Source organism: Acipenser ruthenus, chromosome 26 (genome assembly GCF_902713425.1).
Source record: "Acipenser ruthenus chromosome 26, fAciRut3.2 maternal haplotype, whole genome shotgun sequence".
In the NCBI taxonomy this organism is placed as follows: Eukaryota; Metazoa; Chordata; class Actinopteri; order Acipenseriformes; family Acipenseridae; genus Acipenser; species Acipenser ruthenus.
The window spans coordinates 959,601-972,312 of record NC_081214.1 but is presented as its reverse complement, the minus strand read 5'-3'; the positions used below and the strand labels follow the sequence as shown (position 1 = coordinate 972,312).

Below are 12,712 nucleotides of genomic sequence, written 5' to 3'. Positions count from 1 at the left end.
CATGCATGTGTGGCAGAGAAAGAACTGACATGTGTTTTTAATTAGCGAGATGTGCTCGCTGAATCGTATTACTTTCATCCTCGTGTGCGTCTTTTAGTTTTTTCGTTAGATGCATTTATACAGTCATGCTTGTTGTTTTTATTTTAGTTTTTTATGATCGATTCGTGTTTTGCTCTTTTTGATCATGCTGACTCTCATCGTGAAATGTGGTTAAATAGAAGGCTGTTCTTTGGCTTCAGAACTGTGGAGTGAAGTCATATCCGAGTGCCTTTGTTCCTCAGTGCAAGCTGATTTCTACATTTACTGCAAAGAGGATTGCTTTTGTTGTAACCCCCTTTTTTTCAATGTAGCGTTCAACACTTCAAGATGAAGCCCTTTCAGGGATCGGTCACAACGTCCTGTTGGGGTTTCTGTTGAAAAGATGAAATTCCTTTTAAAGAAAAGACCTCTAAGTCTTTTCTTTTTCTCCCAGTATTTTGAATGCTTTTTGCAACACTTAGTTTCTGCTTCATATCCTGTTTTAAAAACTTTTTGGACTCCATATGTAATTGAAGTCCCTGCAGAACAGCGGCAGGGGAAGTTAGTTGAAGTGGTTTGGCTTTTGCTGTACGTTTTGAAAGCTGTAAATGTGGTGTCGTTTTAATGGGATGCTGTAAATACTGCTCAGAATCGGCGCATGTTCTGCATTGTTCTAATAACACGGCACTTGAAGCAGGCCTGCGTTCACATGGCGTGCAGCGTGCTGTGGGGATCAGTTTTACTTACCGTAGTGGATGAGGTAGAAATACGGCAAAACAGGAAGGCTTTACTTCTCTATGGTTTCTTTAACTGAAGTAGTAAAAGGTAGTACATCAGTGTGCAGTGATGCAGGAGATCTATCTCGTGGTACAGTAGTTAGGCTACTTGTCTTACATGAGGTTTGACTATATCATCTCTAAGTTTAACTTGGTTTAAACCAAACTGTGGTTTCAGGCAGTCTTTGGTTCTGGACCGCATGGCTCTTTTTGTGTGTTGCTTTATTTGTGCCGGTGAATTACTAACCAGCCTACTCAAGGAATCATTTTTTTTCCTTTTTCTCCTTGCATGTTCTGACAAACATGTTTCTTGCTGTGCTACTGATGTGCAGATTGTGTTGCCTTTGTGAGAGAAGGCAGCTGTCTTTCTTCTCTCTGCTGAATTGCAAGTCAGTCAAATGAACTAAACAGACAAGTTCTTATGGAGTCTAGTAGTGCTGCAGTATTGTGTGATTCTAGTGATAGGTGAAGTGTGGTTTCGTAGTGATGAAACATGACCTTGATTTTTGTACTGTACTGTATTCACACTGTAACTCTGTCCCAGTTGAGTGTTGAAGCATCCCTTCCCTTCTCACCAGTTGCTCTCAGATGACATTTATCAGAAGGGGGCAGCTTGTCATGTGACACGAGTTCCTCACTGTGTCACCTGAGCACAGCAGTGCTGTACACGGCCTCAGCTGCGCAGGAGGTGGCATGTCTGTAAAATCCACACTATTCCTCACCCTGGGCTGGCAAGCGGGTTTCAATAGCTGTGTCGGGTCATCTGAGCTTCTGCAGCCTGGTAGAGAGAGAGGTTGATTTGTGAACTGGAGTGCAACCAAGCACTGCATTCCGTGCATTATTTAATCCAAACATGACTGCTATTTCTAAAATAAATAGTTCTGCAGTCCTTACACAAACCTCTATGACTGACCTTTGCCCGTTGCTTATTGAATGCAGTTAGCAGTACTGTATGAAGTCATCTGGTGAATGCTGAACTACATTCTGTGTGTGTGTCTGTAATGGGTTGGCTTGCCTTTGAAGCTCACTCTGCTGTGCTGTGATGACACTGACGTTTATACAGAGACATATTCTGTCCCACTGCCCCTCCGCTGGTCTGGAGTAAAGCGTCCTGATCCGTTTCGCTGACCTGCTGCTATTTACTGTCTTATAACTGGTACAGACACGTAGCAACCTTGCGCATGTTTAATAAACATTGTCTGCCATGTGGAAAACAATGCAGGGTCCAATCAGCGCGGTCCGCGCCGGCCTCGCTGCTCTGTTTACACACCATAGAAACTTCAGCAACACGAGGGCCTGTGCTGCCCACATTCCTACTGCAAAAACACGAACCCTTTTAAAAGTTATGAAAATCTTACTAAATTACCACCGGCAATGTAAAAATAAAACAATCCAGGAATTCCTAATATTAACTGTGCTTAACCTCCTGTTGTTGTTGTTGTTGTTGTTGTTGTTGTTTTCAGCTTGATTGTCCTGCAATCTCGTGAAATCTACATCTTGTCTGATAACATCAAGCACGTTTCCCAGGCTCTGTTCCGCATGTGGGATGCAGGTGACTCTCTGAAGTCTCCTGTCAGGGTTTTGCTTCTTAGTTTTATGGCCTATGTGTGGCCAGGTCTTGTTTTTATGTGGCCCATTTCACTGCAGCTGAAGCTGACGTTCACATGTGCTGTGAAGGGATGTGTGCTGCATATCGGGGAAACAGAAATGATCCATTGCCAGGATTTTACACAGAAGGGGTTAAAGACCTTGTATTTCCTGCCCCCCCCCCCCCCCCACAGCAGATCTGGATTACTTTTGTTGCATTTGGCTGAACCGTTATTATTTCATTCTCAGAGTGCATGGGAGCTGTTCTGGAAATCATTTCTGATTTGGGTTGGCTTCTATTTTATTGAAATGTTCTCAACATTTCTGATGAACTTGGTGCTCAGCAACTTTTTTTTTTTTTTTTTAAACAGATCTAAAACATATGGATTCTTAATCTTCTTTCATTCTTAGAAGTGGGAATTTCCGTCCGAATTACAGTTATATTTCTGAGATTTTAAATAATTACAGACAGGACCCCTCCACCCCCGCCCTCCTGCCCTAGATTGCATAACTGAGCCGAATGTTTGTGAAACAGTGCGTGTGTCGTGGATGCTGCAGTGACAGCGTTTTGAAATGAAGCAGTGTTCTTTGTCTTTCAGCAAGCTGCTATTAAATTGTTTACTGAACAAGACTGAGGAGAGATTTCCACTTACAGGAAACTCCCTGAGTCAAGCTGACTGAAAACAAAGCAGGCAGGGATATGGCTAATTGGGAACCGAAGCATTAACCCTGGCTTAGGTTTGCTGTTTTTCAGTCCCCATAAAATCTGTGGGTTCAAACACTGAAATGGATTTGAAGACCTGTTAAATGGATCTGGTGGTCTTTAATGCATGAGGAAAAAAATGACGAAACAACTGGGCAATGTGGTGCATTTCAATAGCACTGGCGGTGTGTGCTTGAGCGGGAGCCAGGACTCGGGGCAGGGCTGGGGGTAGGGCTCGGGGCAGGGCTCGGGGTAGGGCTGGGGGCAGGGCTCGGGATAGGGCTGGGGGCAGGGCTCGGGGCAGGGCTGGGGGCAGGGCTCGGGGCAGGGCTCGGGGTAGGGCTGGGGGCAGGGCTCGGGATAGGGCTGGGGGCAGGGCTCGGGGCAGGGCTGGGGGCAGGGCTGGGGGCAGGATTCGGGGCAGGGCTCGGGGCAGGGCTGGGGGCAGGACTGGGTCCAGGGCTCGGGTCCAGGGCTCGGGTCAGAGCTCGGGGCAGGGCTGGGGGCACGGCTGGGGGCAGGACTCGGGGCAGGGCTGGGGGCAGGTGTAAGCTGCACTTGCTCACAGAGCTGTGAGGGGAAGCTCTCGTGCTCTCTGTCAGGTGCAGTTATGTTGCAGTAATTACAGTTATAATTACACTGAGAAGTAACAGAAACAACTTCACATATGAACACATTTGCTCTATTTATTCTAAATAAGCAGCGATAATCACAGGTACAAATACAGAAACATACTGCAGTATATTTTTCAAACAAATGGGGTCACCATTGAAAATACAAGAATAACGATCAAATGACAAATAAATGCGTAATTGATCTGCAAGCGATCAATGATATGGTGCAATTAGAATTCCAATTACGCAGGCGTGCCCGGGTTCAGCTGCAATTACATTGTATTGCAATGAATTCCGAATTGCACACTTCCAGTTGTAATTGACCCCACATTTCGTTCTTTCTCTCCTTTTCATTCAAACTCTTTTTTGTTGTTGTTACGGTACGTGCAGCAGGTTTTCTGTCTGTGTTGTTCTTGTCCGGATGCCATTGTCTTAGCAGCCTGCCGGAACTTCCCTGAATTGAAGCAAATCGGTTCCTTTTTTTATCATTGTTCTGGGAAGTGTGCGGCCGAGATTAAACCGGCTCTTTCATGAACCTGCACACCGACCGGGCGGCTGCACTCAGGAAGCAATCAGAGTTTCACCTCGTCGGCTTAAAAAAAAAAACAAAAAAAACTATTTATTATGCACCAGGGTGAGACACCCGCAGGGATTCTGTGATGACGTCCGGGGACCTGATCAAGGTGCTGTAGGTCTTGCTTTTTAACATGTGCTGTACACCTCCTATGTAGCAGGCACCCGTTTCACAGACTGAGACACGGGACGGACATCTGGGACGCGCTGACCAAGGCTGTGGTCAGTTCCTGTTTTTCAATTCCAGTTCCTTTTTAAAATCAATCTCCAATTCCATTTCCAGTTTCTTTGTGAAGTAACATTGAAACACATTGACGCTATTCCCAGACAAAAAAAAAAAAACACATGGTGGCAGTGCAGTGCAGTGCAGTGCAGTAAGAGGATCCTCGGTGGAAGGTATAATCAGATTGTCAGCAGAAGGTATAATCGCACATCTGCCATCCAGATCTTTGCTTTGTTCTTCTTCCTTTTTCATTTCATGTTTTCTTTATACGGGGTGTCGAGTTCCTTTTAGCAGGATTTGAGCGCAGGCAGAGTAATGGGCCAGGTAGCAGCTACTGTTTCCGTAAAGGAAGAGACGCTTTGATCCAGAGAGAATCTGAAAACCTCCGCTCTCCTGGCACTGGCAACAGCTGCTGCCTCTGACTGTTTTAATGCAGGTCTGAATCGCAGCCAGCCTTCAGAATGAAACCCAGGAGGAAGTTATTGTGTTTTTTTATTTAGAATCGGTAAGCTCCTGACACTGGGTTTCTGATGCTGAAGTGGTTATGAGAAGTGACAGTGGATGTGGTGTTTTTGGCGATTTCTATTCCTCAACAACGCTGGTTTGCAGAGGATGGCATCTTTAGCAGCGAAACAAGATGAATGCTGCCATTGCCAAGGGTCAGTACTGTACCTGACTCCTACATTCCAGTGTCACCGCTATACTATTCACTGTGTAGCCTTCTGCCCTTTGACCCCTTTGAAAGCGATACAGTACAGAAAAGCCTGTTCTCACTTCACTTTATAATCCGTAAATGAAGTGGAAAGAATTTGTATAGGGAATCAGATTTCAAAGATTTGCGTAACAAAAATCCTGCACGACACTGCTAGCTGTGAGTTTGCAAGAGCACGCATCTCTGTCCTGCTGCTGAGGCACTCTTTGCACGCCAGCTAGGAATGTGAATAGCAGGCATGGCACCTTCTGTGTAACGATAGTAACTCTGTGGCAGTAGACCAGTGCGAATGAGACTCGCCTCCCTGCAGACTCAGTTGCAGGTGGCTGTGCTAGGTTACGAGTAGCCGGGTGAATCAGAATGGCTGCGTTTCTCAGAAGTCGAAAATCTGGATCATTGTGTACAGTAGTTCTGTACATGTGTGAGCGAGCCAGCTGGCATTGTTACACCCCCCACCATGTGGAGTCATACAGCCACGTCAAATGCTCAGAAGATTTGGTGAGATGAAAAGATTTATTCGTTCAGTGTTTTATTTCTGTGCGCATGTTTTTTTTTAAGCCGCAATATACCCCAGCTACCCCAGCTACAGCACCTGAACAGTACCTTCAGATCTGACCATAGAGACCATGGAAACCCATTGCCATAGACTCCTTTACACATGCTGCAATCGTGCAGTAGTGTAATCATTATGTTGAGTTAACAGCAGCAGTATCTTAAGACAGCAGACCACAGTAAAGCTCCTAGCTGCTCTGTCTGTATTGAACACACCTGGGCCGGATGCCCCAGGGCTCTCTCTGCTTCACACAGCGTGAGATCCTGCCTGGTGTTGGTGAGTATTCCTCCTGTGCACCCGCATGCTCATAGTGGCAACGCCCCCGTGTGCCAAGAGGGTGACGTCAGCTGATGAGGTGTTAAAAAAATGAAGGGTCGTGACCCTGCTGCTGCATTGGCCATATAGCTTTAAAAAAGATTTACTTCCTAGGGCTAAACTGAGTGCTATCTGAACAACCCCTACATTTTAAACAGCAAGTCTGTTCTCAAAGAGCAGCAGTGTGTGTGTGTGTGTGTGTGTGTGTGTGTGTGAGAGAGAGTGAGTGAATCTGCAAAAATAGGGACTGACCAGAGTGTATTTCACGAGGGAATTGAAGTGTCATGTGATTGACTGTGTTTATATGTAAGGCCTTGGACAGTTACCTGGCCGTGTAATAGGTGTAAGCAAAGATTTTTCAGAGATTAAAAGCATGCAGAAAACATTTTCACTTTTTCCTTTGTGTGCGTGAAAGGAAGGTTTGACTCGAATTTGCATGTGCAGCACACTGTGCAGCCAACAGCCAGTCTTTATCAACATGCCTTGTGCTTTGACTGCATTGCATTTGCATGCCGTATCTGGTTTGGACTCGGACACGAGGTTTTTTATGTTCTGTACGGTACTGTGTGATTGTGAATGTAAGCAGAAGCTTTACAGGTATCCTAAAAATAAATATTCAGTTTCAATGTGTTTTTGGTTTTGCCTTTTGCCATATTCTTTGTCTTAATAATTTGCTTGCTTGTGAGGTAATTCAGCACTGGTATAAAAACCTCATTGACGAGCCTCTTCTGTTTTCCACTCCGATCGTAAGAGTGATTGTATCAGTTGAGATCGCTGCAGCTGGTAAAGCTGACTGCATCTATTGTGCTGTCATTGAGCTGCTGGGTCAGTGCCTTATTCATGTGAGAGACATTCAGAGGTTGAATCTTTATTCACACATGCGAAGGTGCGTAGCGGCTGGAGCCGGGGCCGCTCGTATAGCACGGGATGTGCTCAGGGAGGGCTTGCAGTGATTAACGTGGGCATGGATTACAATGTGTTAAACCCAGGGCTCAAGTAAAAGACGAGAATTACATAAACACAGAATCGCAGCAAAACAAAAACACACACACACACACAGCTGGACTCCGCTTGGCTTCGGGTGCAAACTGTGAGAAACTTTTCCTTTTGTAAACATTCCTTCCTCACTAACGTGGCAAGCCTGACTATCTATCCTTTCTTTCTTTCTTTCTTTCTTTCTTTCTTTCTTTCTTTCTTTCTTTCTTTCTTGTTTATAATTTTTTTTTACTCTAATCAATGAAACATTTTTGGTAGGAAGCCCTTTGATTCATTCTTTAAAATGATAATAGGCTTATTTTTATTAATGACCTCCTTTAGACATGATGTCTGTTTGGGGAGTGGGGTGCAAGCTGCAAAGCTCTTCTTCTTCAGGCACACACCTCCTGCCCTGGACCCTTCTTCTCTATCACATGTGGCACGTGCATCATCATCATCATCATCATCATCATCAGGAAACGCTTCCCAGACTTTGCGTCGCTGCAGTAGGAGTGACCCTTGAGTGAAGTGGTATTGTTTTTCAAGCGGCCTGTTAGATAAACACATCGATGCAAGTCGACGTACAGCTGGCGTGGTCTCTCTCAGCTCAGATCACAGCTTTGATATGTCCACAGACTTCTTTCAAGTGAAAACCAGTTTAAGAAAGACAGAAATAGCTGTTCGGGGAGAACGGGAAGGGGGGGTTAACAACCTAGAAGAGAAAGATGAGACCCGAGTGACTTTCTGTTGATAAGGAAACGGACATGCTTCCTGTAGAGGAACAACGCTGCAAGACCGTGTCGTGAGAAAATGCCAGACCCCTTTGATTATCCAGGATACCAACCCCCTTTGATTATCCAGGATACCAACCCCTTTGATTATCCAGTATACCAACCCCTTTGATTATCCAGTATACCAACCCCTTTGATTATCCAGTATACCAACCCCCTTTGATTATCCAGTATACCAACCCCTTTGATTATCCAGTATACCAACCCCTTTGATTATCCAGTATACCAACCCCCTTTGATTATCCAGGATAACAACCCCCTTTGATTACCCAGTATACCAACCCCTTTGATTATCCAGTATACCAACCCCCTTTGATTATCCAGTATACCAACCCCCTTTGATTACCCAGGATACCAACCCCCTTTGATTATCCAGGATACCAACCCCCTTTGATTATCCAGTATACCAACCCCTTTGATTATCCAGGTTACCAACCCCTTTGATTATCCAGGATACCAACCCCTTTGATTATCCAGGATACCAACCCCCTTTGATTATCCAGTATACCAACCCCTTTGATTATCCAGTATACCAACCCCTTTGATTATCCAGGATACCAACCCCTTTGATTATCCAGGATACCAACCCCCTTTGATTATCCAGTATACCAACCCCTTTGATTATCCAGGATACCAACCCCCTTTGATTATCCAGTATACTAACCCCCTTTGATTATCCAGTATACCAACCCCCTTGACGCCTCTCTCCTCACCTCCCCTGACCTATGTAGTTACTGTACACATATCCTGTAGACACTGGATCATCCCTTTCCATCCAATTCACTTGAATTTCACTAGTGTGGAAATAGAGACGCTCAGGGATTTACACAGAGCTCTTGGGAATAAGCTGGTTAATACCATGATGTTATGTAGTATTAGGATATAGGCCAAAATAAACATGACCATTAATAGCCCAATAAATTATGTTTGCAAACTGAGTCGTTTTGACCAAAGACACAGCTTTTGAAAGTAGATCCAGCTACAGTGGCCTGTCCAGTGCTGTTGTACATGAGTGCAGCAAACGCTACAAAGCGGGTTTGACGACCCGCAGCTGCTGGTCTGGAGGCTGGCACGGAGAACCCGGCAGCTGCTTTTCAATGAAACAAGAACACAGTGCTGCGGGTTTGGATGGAAACTTTTAAGACCTTTTTCGAGATTATGGCTTTTTCCTCCATAAGCAATAAATCTGTCAAGAAATGTTTGACTCCTTTCAAGTTTGTGTTTTGAAATGGAGTGCGGTCAAGCAGCTGCCAGCAAATAGACTTCCTGCCACCTTGGAGTGGGTCCAGCTGGCAGTGCGGGCGTCCCAGACGGTGCCCGCTTTCACTGGGTGGCAAAAATCTTGTGAAGGGAGCGTAACTGAGGCTGACGTTTCAGAGACCTCCAGCTAAGTGATATGTTGAGCATTGCCCCTGAATGAAATCCAGCACGATGTCTGATGGAAGCCATGCCTCGTTGTGGAAACACTATTCCGAAATAATGAATCTTTTGCCCATTTTAACTTTGCCTTCGTCTTCAGCGTTCTTTTCTTTCCTTTTCCCTGGAAGAAACCCGAGCCCAGCAGCCCATTTTATGTTCCAATATTGTATTTTTTTTTTTTTTAATTCAGTTTTTTCAAATGAAATCTGGGTCACTTGAGTACAAGGTTTCCTCAACATTACAGTCTTGTACGGTCCGTCTGAGCTTTTTCTCTTTTCTCCTCGTAAATTCTCTTGGATGTATAAATTGTCTCTGTCAATCAGGGCAGCTCATCTTGCGTTTCACATATTAAGTGAAGCGTGAGTTAAACCAGGATCTCTTAGCACATCCTCGCAGTCCGCTGTGCTGGGAGCATTCTTACCAGGTGATTACCCTGCAAGGTGCTCATTAGTACACGACAGTTTCAAAACCTGACACGCACACTGACGAGACTTAGTTGCACAAGCAAGCTAGCCCTGTAATTGTGTTTCAGAAGCACGTCACAAAACCCCACACAACTGCCGTCTTATCCCTACATTGTTTTTTGTTGCTTAACTGTAAAAGCTATCAATCTGTCATGGCAATCTGCTTTGTAGTGCCTTTAAGGCAAGCGACTCATTGGGTGTTGAAAAGCTTCAAATTGGGTGTTGCAATGAAGCGATGTACAGTCAGTGTTAAAAGGGTGAGGCAGTTTAATTTGGGGTTTGAGTTTAATCTTTATTTCTAGTCTTTATTTAGGTGTCCCCAGCTGACTTGAGACGAGATCACCACACTGTGCCACGCTGTTTTTATTCACTGGTTTTAGTCTGGAGCATTCCACTAAACTGCATTATGCAACAATTAGTGAAAGAGAAAAAATAATTAAAAAAAAAAAAAAGTTTGCTTGCAAAGATGAACAGGAAGGATGTGGACCGAGTTTTCCAGCCATTTTTTCCCAGGATTCTTTAAATTCCTGTTGATTCAAAGGGGCCGGCCTCGCTCCGTACATACAGGTGGTTTGCATTACTTTGCTCACGTTGTTTGTTTCGAGGAAGTGCTGTATATTTTGACAGAGGGGAATTCATTCTTTCTTGAATGGAGGCTGGCAGCCCACATCCATTTAAACTCCCCACCCCACCCGCACAGCGCCTCCTACACATGAAGTGTTGAAATTCCATTGTGTTTTGTCACACGTGTGATAGTTATCCACACGTGGGCAATGGAGACAGCACTGCCATTACTAGCTTCCATGTTCAATCAGTGCCGTGGTGGCCCAAAGCCTGTGCACAGTGCTGGGACCAGTGTATTCAATCCAACTGTTGTGTCCTGCCTGTGTGTACTAGTACAGGTATATGTTTAACATCCATAGCAAATATTAAAACCATGGACTGCAGCTTTGGGTGGGACTCTTCTAAAGAGGTTCCAATCCTCTCCTCGGAACAGCATAACAAAAGCACAGCCATTTATTTTCTTGAGTTTTTAAAGAGAAACAGCAGCGGGTAAGAAGAGAATGAAAGTGTATGAGCTGGTGAGTTATCATCTGTACTGATGCCCATTGAAACTGGAACTGCAGTGCGGGATATCATTGTAAAAGTAAAGGACCAGTTTATCAAACACCTCGAACCCGGTGTGCAGCCCTTTAGTGAAAGTATGCAGGCTGCTATTTTAATGATGTGCTTCCACAGTATTTATGCTGCCTGACACCTTTTAGTTCATTAAAATCGCCCCCCCGTTTTATATCATAACGGAATTCAACTGAAGCATCTCCAATAGGTTCCCCATGGGCAGTGTCTTTACGTGATGATGATGATGATGATGATGATGCAGATGTGCAGGGAGATGGTTGGCCTCTCTGCTTCAGAGTCATGTTTTTGTTTCTTTTTATAGATGTGCTTTGGCTGTGAGCCTAATAATAAAAACAGGAAATGAAGCCCAGTGTTTAAACACTTAGCTGGGAATGCCCCCCCCCCCCCCCCCCCCCGCCCCCCAGTACGTCTCCAAGCCTTGCTGCAGAAGCCATTAACTCTGCGCTCTGGCTGTTTATTTTCTTTAGCCTGCCCCAAGGATTCGCTTCAAGTGTCTTTATCAGTTATTTCAAAAGTACGTCTTGCACCATACGCTGCGGCTCGCTAACAGCATCACAGTGGAGGTCTGTCTGCTGTTTTGCTAAAATGAGCTAGAGGTTTTCATGAAGCCCAGTCACTCTCATTTCATAGCAGTATGATCCATTCCAGGTTTTACTGGGATCTTAATTTGCTTCTCTGAGATACAAGCCCTGGTTTAAGCTCAAGTCTCTACTTCTCCGTTTCAGCTCCTAGTAAAACCTGGAGTGGCTCAAGCTGCAATGCAATGTGAGTCTTGCTTCCATCCCTGGACTACAGGACTAGAACAAATGTGGCCCACAACCCATGGTGCTGCCTTGAAGTTTATAGACTCCTAACCTACTGTTGATTAAAGCTGGGTAAACTGATAATCTGCTTCACTGTACCTGCTGTGGTAAGCACCTTGATTTGAAGTCTGGGAGTATGAGGGGCCTCTCTCTCTCTCTCTCTCTCTCTCTCTCTCTCTCTCTCTCTCTCTCTCTCTCTCTCTCACTTGTGTTGAAACTGCTGGAAAGAGCTGACCAGTTGAAAAATGCCCAGCAAAGCCCTAGACTGCATGTTGTATAAAGTTGTGTAATATGAGAGCCCTGGCTTGTGCAGAACTGCTTCTACATTAACCCCTCAACAACCAGCTGCTTGCGAGGCGGCTGCCAGTCCACAGCCAGGCAACAGACGATCCGTTCTGTGCAGCTTGGAAAGCCTCTCAGCCATGGCTGTATGTGTTTTTTCCTCTGTGAAAGGTAGAAGAGACATGGAGTAGAAGTGTGTGGATTTTCTAATGAACTGGAAACTGTTTACAAGCGGGGAGGCCATAAGGGAGGAGGAAAGAATTTGCTTTACCAACAGTGTCGCTCTGAGGTTACACCAAAAAAAAAAAAAAAGCTTGGAATGTTGTAAGATTCTTTTTTTTTTTGCAGGAATGTTGGAATGTAAGGAGCAGTTGGCTTTGCATTCAGTACAGCACATTCCCTTCTCAGTGCTGCTGCTGCTGCTGCACAGAAATTAATGTATAGGTTTGGTTCCCTACCTTAATATTATTAAAAAAAAAATTAAGTTCACTTTGAGAATCAATGTGGCAAATTTATTTTAATAAACTCTGAATCCAGTGCTGTCTGAGCTGCTGCAGTATACAGGGATGGAAATAAGACTCCTGTTGCATAGCAGTTTGATCCATTCCTGGTTGCACTGTGAGTCTAAGACAACACACATGAGCTTGTATCTGTAACTAAGCAAGCTCGTAGTAAAACCTAGAATGGGTGAAACTGCTATGCAATAGGAGTCTTATTTCCATCCCTGAGTATATCAGATTCACTTGCATTTGATGGAATGTATT

At 44.7% G+C, this 12,712-nt stretch overlaps 1 protein-coding gene across 9 annotated transcripts in view; it reads left to right on the top strand.

The window, feature by feature from the left end:
• Positions 1–12,712, top strand: part of LOC117430611 (unconventional myosin-XVIIIa-like) — an 84,527-nt gene that overhangs the window by 4,389 nt on the left and 67,426 nt on the right. The window lies entirely within an intron of this gene.